The 12917-nt window shown below is 46.0% G+C and overlaps 1 protein-coding gene across 1 annotated transcript in view; it reads right to left on the reverse strand.

Moving 5' to 3' along the window:
• The window catches only part of Sgcg (sarcoglycan gamma), a 53695-nt gene extending 49728 nt beyond the window's left edge, over positions 1 to 3967 (reverse strand). Inside the window, exon 1 of the mRNA XM_021181532.3 lies at positions 3838 to 3967. The gene's annotated coding sequence lies outside the window, so the exon portion shown is untranslated. The remainder of the gene's footprint in view (positions 1 to 3837) is intronic.
• Positions 3968 to 12917: the final 8950 nt, after the last annotated feature.

The raw sequence follows: 12917 nt of genomic DNA on the forward strand, positions 1-12917 counted from the left end.
CCCAGAGGGATGCGCCAAACCCCTGCCTGCAATGCCACCAGACATCCTGTTGTTTAGTATTTTGAACTCCCTGAGCCCTGCATTCTTTTTACCTTAGATGATTGTGTTACAGAAGAAGACATTAGACTCAATGGTCAGTGGATGCTACACACAAATCCTAACCCCTGTGTGGCAGTTACATGAGGCTTTCACATGCGGGAAGGGCTCTGAATCACCTTTGTCACCTATGAGATAGACTCTAACCCTCAGGGGTGTGGACCTTGCAGGAGTAAGTTTTTTCCTTCCATTTGTGAGTGTGTCTCGGGCTGGTCTGGGGCAGCTTGTGCTCAAATGCTAAATTCTATACCCCAAGATCTGTTTGCTTCAAGACCAGGATACCCTCACGTATACCAGCTTTTGTTGTGTAAACCTTTCTCCCAAGTTATCCTTGATTGGTTAATAGAGATGCCTACAGTCTGGGATGGGCAGAAGAGAGTGGGCAGAGCAAAGGTTCCTGGGCTTGGGATCTCAGGCAGGGACCATGAAGGAGAAGAGAGAAAGAAGAAAGAAGTCACCTTGGGGTATGTGGATGGTGAATGCATGGCCATGAGGGACGGCCTGGTGAAGTAGGAGCAGCCCAGGCAGAATGTGGCAAGTGGTATCTTAGGTTATTGATAGGGAAGTAGACAAAATAGCCTAGAGGGCTGATATCTGCCCAGCTCTAATGCTTTAAAGTTTATTGTAAATGTAAAGATTTTTATATCTTTTATTTATAAACTACATGGTCTATGTGAAATAGAAAACCCCAAATAATATTTACCATGACAAATGTGGATCGGGGGATCAAACACTGGTCATCACATTGTCTGCAAGCACTTTCCTCCTCTTATTTCTTTCACCTTGTATTCCTGGATTGAGGCCTTCTTTTCTCCTGATTCAGGTGGGTTACTAGCACATATTTACACAGGAAGAATGTCACTTGTCTGGGACACTGTCACATAACAGGAGGATGGTCTGGTACCAGCTCTGAAACTGAACAAGAGCTCTGGTACAGCCTCCTATGTATTATGCGTGAGTCCAAAGCCCAGGGTGCAGTGGCAGGTGGGTGAAATGCAACAGCCCCATTACCTAGCTTCAGGGAGAAGCTGAGGCAATGTGAGCTACACAGCATCTTCTCCCTGCACGTACAGGAGAAGTCATCTGGGAATTAACTGATTGGATATTTACATTGGGTCATTCAGACCAAGGGAAGTTTGTAAAGAAACAGTCAAAAGGCCAGTGAGATGGCGCTGTAGATAAAGTGCTTGCTGTGCCTGCAGTTGATTCCCAGAACCCAAGCAAAGGTGAAATACAGAACTGACTCCTGAAGGTTGTTCTCTAACTTCCACACATGCACCAGGGCATACACGCTCCCCTTCCCTATATGTATGCCGCATACATACCATACTTATGATGGTGGTGGTGGTGGTGATGGTGATGATAAATATTTTTAAATAAACTGGATCAGGAGTTTTACAGGAGCCCTAAGGAAAGAACTAAAGTGTGCCCAGCACTGGGCAGGAGAGCCTGGCAGGAGGGTGGCAGGGCTTAGCAGTCCTTTCAGCTGTCCCAGAAAGGATGCTCAGGACTGAAACACCCCAGTTTAAACCCTAGCATGTGGATAGGCACGGGTTTTGCATACTTCATATTTGCTATTTTCTCTCTTCTCAGGTCACTGATTACAGTAAGTGAATTATTAATCTTAGAAAGGGGCCTCAGCCAGGTGTGGTGGCTTTTTCTTTTCAGGGGCTTATAGCAAATCTATGAGAGCCACGGATTTGAAAGGGGACCTATGGCCATAAGCAGTTAAGAAGCACTGAGTTGATTTGCCTGCTTTCCCTCTGTCTCCTACTTCAGTGGGACATTTCCCTCATGCACAACAGAATAACATCACAAAGCACAAGTTGGAATGCAGTGACTTCATTTCCTAATTAAGTGTCACATCCAGGAAAGTGACGCTTGAAAGTACCTCAAACCAGGGATACTGGAAGAGAAAACATACCATCACTAAGACATGTCCTGTTGGGTACATACTCCATAAATTCAGCTACAGGAGGAGCTAAGAAAATGGACATTTTAGGATACAGCGTTTGCACCCATCTCAGATCGCAGGCTGTTAACATCGCTATGCCAACGTTACCATGTCTAGTCAGTTCACATTCTACAACACAATTCCAGAAAAAGCAACAAAATTATGTTTACCTTTTTTGTTTCAGTGGAACTGTATCTGCCATACTTACCCCACAGTACAGGACTTCAACCCCTGTGGGACAGCCTGGCATGGTTGAGATCTAAATGATGCCTGGTAAATTAACGAATTCCCAAGACAGCTAAACACTGCTGATTCAAATGTAAAGTGTTTGTATGTATAGTGACCCTACATGTGTGATCTAAGTGGTTTTAAATATTCTCCTAACCATAATTATCTAAATTTTTCTTTTTTAAAAAAATTATTTTACCATCCCTTCGTGATCTGAGTGGTATTTTGATAGTTTTATTAAAAAGCAAAGGTTTTTTTTTTTTTTTTTTTTTTTTTTGTAAAAACAAGAGTTTGCTTTTTTCCACTACAGTTGACTGTGGATTTCTGATATTTAACTCAGTGGATCATCATGAATGTCTCCCCCCCTCCTCTGGGACTACAGTTTATCTCATAGATGACAAAGGTGATTCAGAACCCTGTGTGTGTGTGTGTGTGTAAGCTTCATGTAAGTGCCACACAGGTTAGGATTTGTGTGTAGCATCCACTAATGTCTAATGTCTTCTTCTGCAACACAATCGTTTAAAGCAAAGAGAATCCGGGACTCAGGGAGTTCAAAATTCCCAATGTCAACTATGTGATTTTCAAAGTTGACAGGCTTTCCCTCGGGGGGGGGGGGCATGCCTCTCAGGCAGTCTCAACATTTAGAGAAAGGTACATTGTTTAAAAGGGGAGTTTCCTTTTTTAACAATATACCTTTCTCTACAAAGTGAGTTCCAGGACAGCCAGGGCTATACAGAGAAACCCTGTCTTGAAAAAAACCAAAAGAAAGAAAAAAAAAAAAAAAAAAAAAGGAAGCCCCATGCCAGGCTGAGCATTTGGTAAGCTCTCCCATCTCTCGAGTATGTGTCTTTGGGCTAACGTTGTACAGTATTGTTGACAGTTTCACTACAGCTTGTCCAGGAAGAATCACCCACACAGCCTGCCAGAAATACAGCTCTGCCGCTTTACGGATTTGTCTCCTTTCAGAAACACCAAGGCAGGACACTATGGAATCTACCTTACCATATCACTTGAGGAGTGGTTGTTTCTCTGATAAACTGAGATCACACTAACGTTAGCTGTTATGGTTATCGGGGTGTCTATCCAATCGGACTTTAGAAGCAGCAGACATTCCTAGTGCAGCATGCAAACACACAAACACCAAACTTCCGAGCTCACTGAACCTGGCTGGAAGACCTTTATTAAGCCTGAGATATAACACTAGCCACCAGCGTTTTGGGGACATTGGTTTCTTTCCAAGACTCCAAAGCAAACCTCCAGGACCTTTGTGCTTAGTGCAAACTGTCTGCTTACCCAAAGTTATCTGCGGGCTCCTCTGCAAATTCACACAGAGAACAGATTCCCTCTCATACTATACAGCACTCACACGGAGTTAAGTCTTGTCTCTGTGTGTACAGACAGCAGTCTGTTAGGCAAAGCAACCACGTCTAAATTTCATGCATCCCTCCCAGTTCTCGGTTGAGGAGCGGGCTGTGCAGCCCAGAGAGGAGGAGGCGTGGGGCGGAGTCAGAGGTGGGCTAGAGGTCTTGGGAAGGCTAAAGCTGGACCAGGAGCCTTACCTTGGTGACCTTGATTAGGAGGTTAAAGAAGGGAGCGGTGTGTGCTGAGCCGTCCGCTTTACGCTGTTGTGCTTTGGGGGTCTGGGGTGCAAACAGCCCCGGATTCCCCTGCGTTCCAGACTCTTTCTTGCTCCGGAACAACCTGGACTTTGGCTGGCTCCTCCTTGTTCAACATCGGAGTTGACAACTCTGCTCCAGGTGGAGCGGTCTCTGACGCGGGCGCACACATCCCGGGGATTCTGGTCACAGCTTCCCCAGGGCAGGGAGAAGGGGATCACTGCACACCTGGGAATCCACAGTCGTCACGAGTAGGTAGCGGGACCCATCACTCTTTTTCTGACCTCCACGCTCCTCTAAGTCCCTGCAGTGCTCACGGCCCGCCCGCGCCCCGCCCTCGACGACCCCTCCACGTGGATGCTGCGTGTGGCCCGTGCAGATGTTTTCAGCGCTGCCTCTACCCTAAGAGTCCAAGAGCCTCCTCCACGTCTATCACTCCGCTCCCCTCCAACAACTCTACATCCTTTGCTACCGGGCCCAGGGACCCCAGCATCACCCTACACCCCCTCTACTCCCGCCACGCCCCTGACGAGTTTCTGCATCCGTGCACTGTCTCTTCTCTCTAGATTATGCAGCCTGGCTCCTCAGTTCCTATTCTGGGGACATCAGGCTTCCCACTGCCCGAGACTTAGCTTAAGTCCCTGCTGTGGCGGATGACTCAACTTGAGAGTTTGCAGCGAGGAGGACCTGGAGCCATCAGGGGGTCCCATCTCAGCTAGGTTCAATGTCCGGTTGCACAAACCCCCAGATTATCTGGGCTTTAAGGGACCCGGGTGCAGAAGGTTTTCTCTTGCGAGTCTTTCCCAAGCTGCTCTCTCCAGAACATCCTGCATCAGCTTAGATAGGTTTACGCTCCTTCTTCAGTGCTCCTTCTGACCAGCCACCTGAAGCCGCCCTTGGGCATGAGAAGTGACAGTGGCAAGGCTTGATTGCTCATCCAATAGTTGGAAGAAGTTACTTTATTGTAATTTTCTCAAGGCAGGAAGGGATGCTGTGAGCTGTGATTAGCGCCTGACTGTGTTGTTTATTTATTCGTGACACACATCACAGGGGCATCACAGGACAGCCGTGTGCTCTTAGCAGTTCCCTGGAACTAGCCTGAAGTTGGAAGCTGCTCCAGGAATGGGCCTCAGATACTGATCATCACGGGAAGGGGCAAGCTAGAGAGGTTTATGATTTCAAACGAGAAAAAAAAAATGTTCTCTAGAAATGCTCTTTCCAAAGCTTCTGGTGGCATTTGGAATGTTTCTCTTGTAGTAAAGTGGAAATGTCTACGGTTTGCAGCTCAAATGTTTACAACTTTTAGATCACAGTTTAAGAAATCCAGTCAGTTTGCTGGAAACGTCCAGTGAACAGCTGCACTGTTACAACTGTGCAAAACACATGGTCGCCATAACGGTTCTGTTTGGTTTTGGGTTTATTTTGTTTTGTTTTGTTTTGTTTACTTTACAACTCTCTCCCTCGCCTTCACCTCCCTCGCCTACACCTCCCTCGCCTCCTCCTAGTCCCTTCCTCTCACCCCCCCCCTCAATCCTCCCTCCTCTCTCTTCAGAGAAGGTAAATCCTTCCATAGACATCAACCCGCCTTACCATATCAAGTTCTTGTAAAAGTAGCTGCATCTTCTCCTATTGAGGCTAGTTAAGACAGCCCAGTTAGGGGGATGGGATCCAGAAACAAAGGACACCCCCACCCCACAGGCGTTTACAATTCATTCCAACGTCATCAGGTTGTCTATGTCTGACATCTGAGGCAGAACTGTAGGGTAGAAGGACCATGAGCTGGATGGATGTTGGTGGGATTATTCCTATATCAGAAAGTAATTTGCTTTCCAACTCAGCTGCAGTGGGTGACAGGGACAGGTATGTTACTCATGGAAGTGAGAAGAGATACTATGGTACTGTGGGGGTGGGGCATGGAGGTGGGAGGAGTTGCTATGGTACTGTGGGGGTGGGGCATGGAGGTGGGGGGAGGTGCTATGGCACTGTGGGGGTGGGGCATGGAGGTGGGAGGAGTTGCTATGGTACTGTGGGGGTGGGGCATGGAGGTGGGAGGAGTTGCTATGGTACTGTGGGGGTGGGGCATGGAGGTGGGAGGAGTTGCTATGGTACTGTGGGGGTGGGGCATGGAGGTGGGGGGAGGTGCTATGGCACTGTGGGGGAGTCAGGCAGGTTGGGAAAGAAGAGACCTGTGCTGAGTGGTCAAGGAAAGGTAGCAGGAACTGTCACATTTAAATATGGATTTTATGCTCCAAGTTGATGGGCTTTGATTTCAAAGTCAGGCTCAATGGGAGCAAGCAAGAATCTGAAGTGAGGCGATCATGTGAGGCTGTCCACATAATGGCCTTGAGTTGCACTAAGCTAGACTGTGAGGTATGGAGGGTGGACATCTTGCCAACAGCATACCTTGGCCGGGAGAGGCCTGTAACAGTACTTTTTGGCTCCTTCATTGGGTTGTTATATCTAACACCCTTCTCCATGCCCCAGCTCTGGGTAGACGAGAAAGAGGGTTAGAGGAGAAAGGGAGCGTAGACGAGAAAGAGGGTTAGAGGAGAAAGGGAGCGCAGACCTTTTCAGACAACTTCCTGCTGACTGGGGCTTTGAGTTCCTTGGGGCAAGTTTGATCTTCACTGTCAGGATAACAAGTTTCTTCTCATCACTTTGCTCACAACCACCTGAGAAGCTGCAGTAACAGCAGCAGTTCCCCAGCAGCAGGGGAAAAGCAGCAGGGGGAGCAGCAGAGGCAGCAGCAAGGGGAGAGGCAGCAGCAGGGGGAGAAGCAGCAGCAGGGGGAGAGGCAGCAGCAGGGGGAGAAGCAGCAGCAGAGGAGCAGCAGGGGGAGAGGCAGCAGCAGGGGGAGAAGCAGCAGCAGGGGGAGAGGCAGCAGCAGGGGGAGAAGCAGCAGCAGGGGGAGAAGCAGCATGGGGAGAAGCAGCAGCAGGGGGAGCAGCAGAGGAGCAGCAGGGAGAGAGGCAACAGCAGGGGGGAGAAGCAGCAGCAGGGGAGAAGCAGCAGCAGAGGGAGAAGCAGCAGCAGAGGGAGAAGCAGCAGCAGGGGAGAAGCAGCAGCAGGGGGAGAAGCAGCAGCAGGGGAGAAGCAGCAGCAGAGGGAGAAGCAGCAGCAGAGGGAGAAGCAGCAGCAGGGGAGAAGCAGCAGCAGGGGGAGAGGCAGGGGAGAAGCAGCAGCAGGGGAGAAGCAGCAGCAGGGGAGAAGCAGCAGCAGGGGGAGCAGCCCCACCCCACCCCACCCCCACAGGCCCCCTCCAGGCTCTCACATTGCACCCTCTCAAGAGTCCCCAGAATACCAAACATAAACTATCTACAGCTGACAAAAATTACACCCCTTCTAGAGCAAGAGACGCATTGTAGTCAGCAGCTGTTGACAGTCTGAGGCAGCCCTATGTTCCACACCTGGGATTAAAACACATAACTGGGTTTTTTAAGAAACCAAAATTCTCACTACAGAGGCCTTCTTCCCAGGGGAATAAACAGAGCCCTGTGGGAACAGGTTCATGTGCAGGACAACCAACACAATTGTCACCCCACTTTGCAGAGGAATACAGTATCTTTGCAAGGCTTGTAGCTAGTAAATGAGAGAGCCGGGGTTTGAACTCCAGAGCCCATATGCTCAGTATAAGTCTGTTACACTCATTTTGGAGAATTACTCAGGACCTATGAGTAGTCCTCTTGAGGAATGTCCTTTACAGACTTTTGCTACAGAGACTGCTAGATGATGTCACATTACAGGTTTGTCCCTTCCTGGTCCCTTTTTATACGAACCAGGCCCAATGACTGTGTTCAAGTGGACAAATATGAGAAAAGGCAGATGTGGCCAGGCAGGAATCATTAGCACCCTTGAGATGATAACCATGCTGCTATGTAAAATTCTTAATGTTTGCACGTTAACAGTATATTTGAAAGAAAAACATGCAGATTTTGTTAAGGAAACAGTGTTGACATAAGACTTAGGATATCGCTAGTGACTCATGGATTTGTAGTAAGAATTGATTGAAACTCTGCCATCCCGGAGTGGCATGGCAGTCAATCAGTGTCTCTTTAATGCAATGTTTCTAACCATGTGCAGTATTGCTATTTAGACTGTCACTTCAATAAACCTCGTGCTTTCGTGGAAAAAGCCCTTGAGGTCTAAATTTATGAAACCAAATGTGCTGACTTCAGCATGTCCTGAGCACAGGAGAAAGAGACAAGAAATAATAATAATAATGGATTCTGAGAAGCAATGCAAAGTCAGCAGCCAGAGAGTGCAGACAGTATGTTTATGATGAAGAGAAAGAGGAAGTCTCTTGTTGGTTCAGACCAGACGCAGTGTGAAATGGTTACTATCCCAACAGCAGCACATCTTTGGAAACAGCCATGAGTTTCTTTCACCTTGCTGGGTGTCTTAGTCAGGGTTTCTATTCCCGAACAAAGCATCATAACCAAGAAGCAAGTCGGGGAGGAAAGGGTTTATTTAACTAACATTTCCACATTACTGTTCATCACCAAAGGAAGTCAGGACAGGAACTCACATGGGGCAGAAACTTGGAGGCAGAAATTGATACAGAGGCTGTGGAGGGGTGCTGCTTACTGGATTGCTTCCCTTGGCTTGCTCAGCTTGCTTCTTATAGAACCCAGAACTACCAGCCCAAGGATGGCACCACCCACAGTGGGCTGGGTCCTCCCTCCTTGATCACTAGTTGACCTTGAATACGTTATTTAACCTCCATACCAGGTCTTTACCATGTGATGTCTTGCATATTTTCAAACTGCTGTCCCAGGGATAAAAATGTGAGTAGATTGGGTACTTAATTGTACCTGAAATGATAATAAAATTTCAGAAGACTATAATCAGCCACAATTGCTGACACTGGAGAAGGAAAAGAGAATTTGATTTTCATCTTGACACTAAGGAGTCATCAAAACATCGCAGAGGAAGGGGGGAATCGTAGTCAGTGCTCTAACCATGAGTCAGCAGATTTGAATGTTATAAAGCAAAACTAAAATGAACTTGAGCAGGTACCATGAAAATATTGATTAATAAAGGTCCTTTAAAAACAACTCCTGGGAACAGCTCTCTACAGACTGTAGGGGGTGAGCTCAAATATACCAAAGAGATTTCTTGCCCTAATAAAATGTTACAACACTAAGACGTATGAAAACTTGCCTTTGAAAATTCTGAACTTAGAAGCTCCCATATCTTATCAAATAGAATAGAGAAGCATTTGAAGTTTGTTGTATTTGAAATTCCACTTATATTTATAATAGGACGTCTAAATCTCAAAGAGGCATTTTCATTTCCAAAGAGAAAGATTCATGGACAGTAGCCATCACAGAAGTCAGTACTGGTTTCTGTAGAATGTTACCAGAATAGGCCAGGAGCATCCTTCCTAGTTCTCATTGGTTACCTAGGATCCTCAACTTCTCTCTTCCTTCTGCCTGTACAATTATGCTATGAAACATTGAAATGAGATTATTCAATTATCAAATTGAGAAGAGTCATGTGTATAATTTACTTGTTTGCAAATCTCAGTTGAAGAACAACCATGTGTCAGAATCCAAGATACAGAAATAGATAACCACGAATCTTATCTTCATGAACTTGTAATTTAGGCCAGAGACTAAGCTCCAGGTTTACAATAGACTTAAGAGAAGATCTAATGCCAGTTCCTGAGGACCTGCCCCAGTGGATGAGTGAGGCTTTCTTCTTCAACCATGGCCAAGCTCAAACATGAAACTGGAGGCCAGGGGTACTTCCTGATCTCCTGTGTTGACTGCACATGCTCTCCATTTACTGAAGATCCCTTCATGTACCCACACATAGTCTCAAGAGCACAAAAACAATGTTTGCACAAAAGGAAATGCACCAAAAAGTGGTCACCAGCCTACTCCTTGCTCCTACCAGGGACATATTGGAAATGCTGCCTCCAGACAGCTACATCATGGAGGACAGATGAGGCTGCCTCCCAAAGTGACACAGTAGCTTAATATTGTATGTCAACATGATCCATAACAGTTACTGTCTTGTGATATCTAGTTTTTAACCTAGCTACAGTTATTGGAAATGAAGTCTACTCCCAATCAAATTTCATGAGAACTTTCAGTCTACATATTTTAATGTTCTTGACTCTGAAACCTTTCCCAGTGTGGCCTCCTCTGTGTTCACCTGTCTACAGACCAACCTCAGAAAGTATCCTCACAAAGTCTTCATTCTCTGAGTGCCCTACAACTTATAAACATATAAATTGTCCCCCCTCACAATGTAGTTGACTGAGAGGAGAGGCCTTTAGAGGTCAAGGTGAAAGTTCAGAGGAGACATTCAGAAATAACTATCTATCAATGTCAAAGGCTACCCGAAGCTATCCACATCTGATGGCTTGAATAGGTTGGCTCCCATAGGCTCGTACGTTTGAATGCTTGGCCCACAGGAAGTGCACTAGTAGTAGGTGTGGCCTTATTGGAGTAGGCATGGCTTTGTTGGAGGAAATATGTCACTGTGGAGGTGGCCTTTGAGGATATATATATATATATATATATATATATATATATGTATGTATATATGCTCAATTTCTGCCCAATGTTAAAGATAGTCTCCTCCTGGCTGTCGGCTGAAGACAGACCCAATCTGTTCCTTTCAAGTCAAGATGTAGAACTCTCAGGTCCAATAGCACCAGGTCTGCCTGCACTGATGCCATGCTTCCTGCCACGGTGATAATGGACTGAACCTCTGAAACTATAAGCCAGCCCCAGTTAAATGTTGTCCTTTATAAGAGTTGCCATGGTCATGTTGTCTCTTCATAGCAATGGAGACCCTACTAAGACACCATGTCTGCCTTTCTCATTCATCTCTCCAGCAGGTTTCTCAACTTGAAACACAGCTTCTTTGCACTTTCTGATGGAATTCAGGGGTGTCCAGGTGCTTCTCACAGAATGGTGGCAGATCTTCTCTGAGACCCCCATTCCCAAGCCTCCCTGCACTGAGCATGTCGTTTATTTCCTATTATTCTCATATGATTACTGAGAGTTGAAGACCAAACCTCTGATAAAAGGAAATTAAGTTTAATGAAAAGAAGGAGGAGGAGAAGCCGGGCGTGGTGGCACACACCTTTAATCCCAGCACTCGGGAGGCAGAGGCAGGTGGATTTCTGAGTTCAAGGCCAGCCTGGTCTACAAAGTGAGTTCCAGGACAGCCAAGGCTATACAGAGAAACCCTGTCTCGAAAAAACAAAATACAAAACAACAAAAAAAAAAGAAGGAGGAGGAGAAAGAGGAGGAGGAGGAGGAAGAGAAGGAAGAGAAGAAGAAGAAGAAGAAGAAGAAGAAGAAGAAGAAGAAGAAGAAGAAGAAGAAGAAGAAGAAGAAGAAGAATAGCTAACATGTTAAGTTAATTGCATCTAAAACTCATGCCACCCTTTTATGATGATAATTACATCTTTATTCCTTTTACTCTTGCTTTTCTTTTTTTTTTAAATTTTTAATATTTTTATTACATATTTTCCTCAATTACATTTCCAATGCTATCCCAAAAGTCCCCCATAGCGCCCCCCCACTTCCCTACCCACCCATTCCCATTCTTTTGGCCCTGGCATTCCCCTATATTGGGGCATATAAAGTTTGCAAGTCCAATGGGCCTCTCTTTCCAGTGATGGCCGACTAGGCCATCTTTCGATACATATGCAGCTAGAGACAAGAGCTCCGGGGTTCTGGTTAGTACATCATGTTGTTCCAACAATAGGGTTGCAGATCCCTTTAGCTCCTTGGGTACTTTCTCTAGCTTCTCCATTGGGAGCCCTGTGATACATCCAATAGCTGACTGTGAACATCCACTCCTGTGTTTGCTAGGCCCTGGCATCGTCTCACAAGAGACAGCTATATTTGGGTCCTTTCAGTAAAATCTTGCTAGTGTATGCAATGGTGTCAGCGTTTAGAAGCTGCTTATGAGATGGATCCCTGGATACGGCAGTCTCTAAATGGTCCATCCTTTCATCACAGCTACGAACTTTGTCTCTGTAACTCCTTCCCTGGGTGTTTTGTTCCCAATTCTAAGAAGGGGCACAGTGTCCACACTTTGGTCTTCATTCTTCTTGAGTTTCATGCGTTTAGCAAATTGTATCTTATATCTTGGGTATCCTAAGTTTTGGGCTAATATCCACTTATCAGTGAATACATATTGTGTGAGTTCTTTTGTGATTGTGTTACCTCACTCAAGATGATGCCCTCCAGGTCCATCCATTTGGCTAGGAATTTCATAAATTCATTCTTTTTAATAGCTGAGTAGTACTCCATTGTGTAAATGTACCATAATTTCTGTATCCATTCCTCTGTTGAGGGACATCTGGGTTCTTTCCAGCTTCTGGCTATTATAAATAGGGCTGCTATGAACATAGTGGAGCATGTGTCCTTTTTACCGGTTGGGACATCTTCTGGATATATGCCCAGGAGAGGTATTGCTGGATCCTTGCTTTTCATTATAGTTCTTTAATATTGAGTTTCCCAGTTAAGAGCCTCTTTCTTACCTGCTCTTCTGATTAAATTTCTTCTTAATATTCATGACCAGCACTAGCTTCTTTAAAAAAAAAACAAAAAAAGTTAGTGTTCTCAGCCACTTGCTTGAGTGAGCATGGCTGTTACAATGCCATCACTGCCTGGCTTTAGTTAGGATTCTTAAACACTTCAACCTTCTTTCTAACACACCAACCAGAGATAGGGAGGTGGGGGGGGGGAGAAGATTAATAGGAAAAGGGAGTTGTAGGCCTGTTTAGAAGTTGTTACTTGGGAAAGAGATGTGATGGGCTGTGTTGGGGTAATTAGGAAGAGTGTGGCCAGGAAATGGCAGTGCATGCCTTTAATCCCAGCACTCAGGAGGCAGAGGCAGGCGGATTTCTGAGTTCGAGGCCAGCCTGGTCTACAGAGTGAGTTCCAGGACAGCCAGGGCTACACAGAGAAACCCTGTCTCGAAAGAAAAAAAAAAAGGAGTTACTTGGGGAGATTCCACTCCTCCTTATCAGGATACCAGCAGTGCAGCGCAAT

The sequence above is a fragment of the Mus caroli genome, unplaced genomic scaffold, assembly GCF_978045245.1.
Source record: "Mus caroli unplaced genomic scaffold, Mus_caroli_1 scaffold_12, whole genome shotgun sequence".
In the NCBI taxonomy this organism is placed as follows: Eukaryota; Metazoa; Chordata; class Mammalia; order Rodentia; family Muridae; genus Mus; species Mus caroli.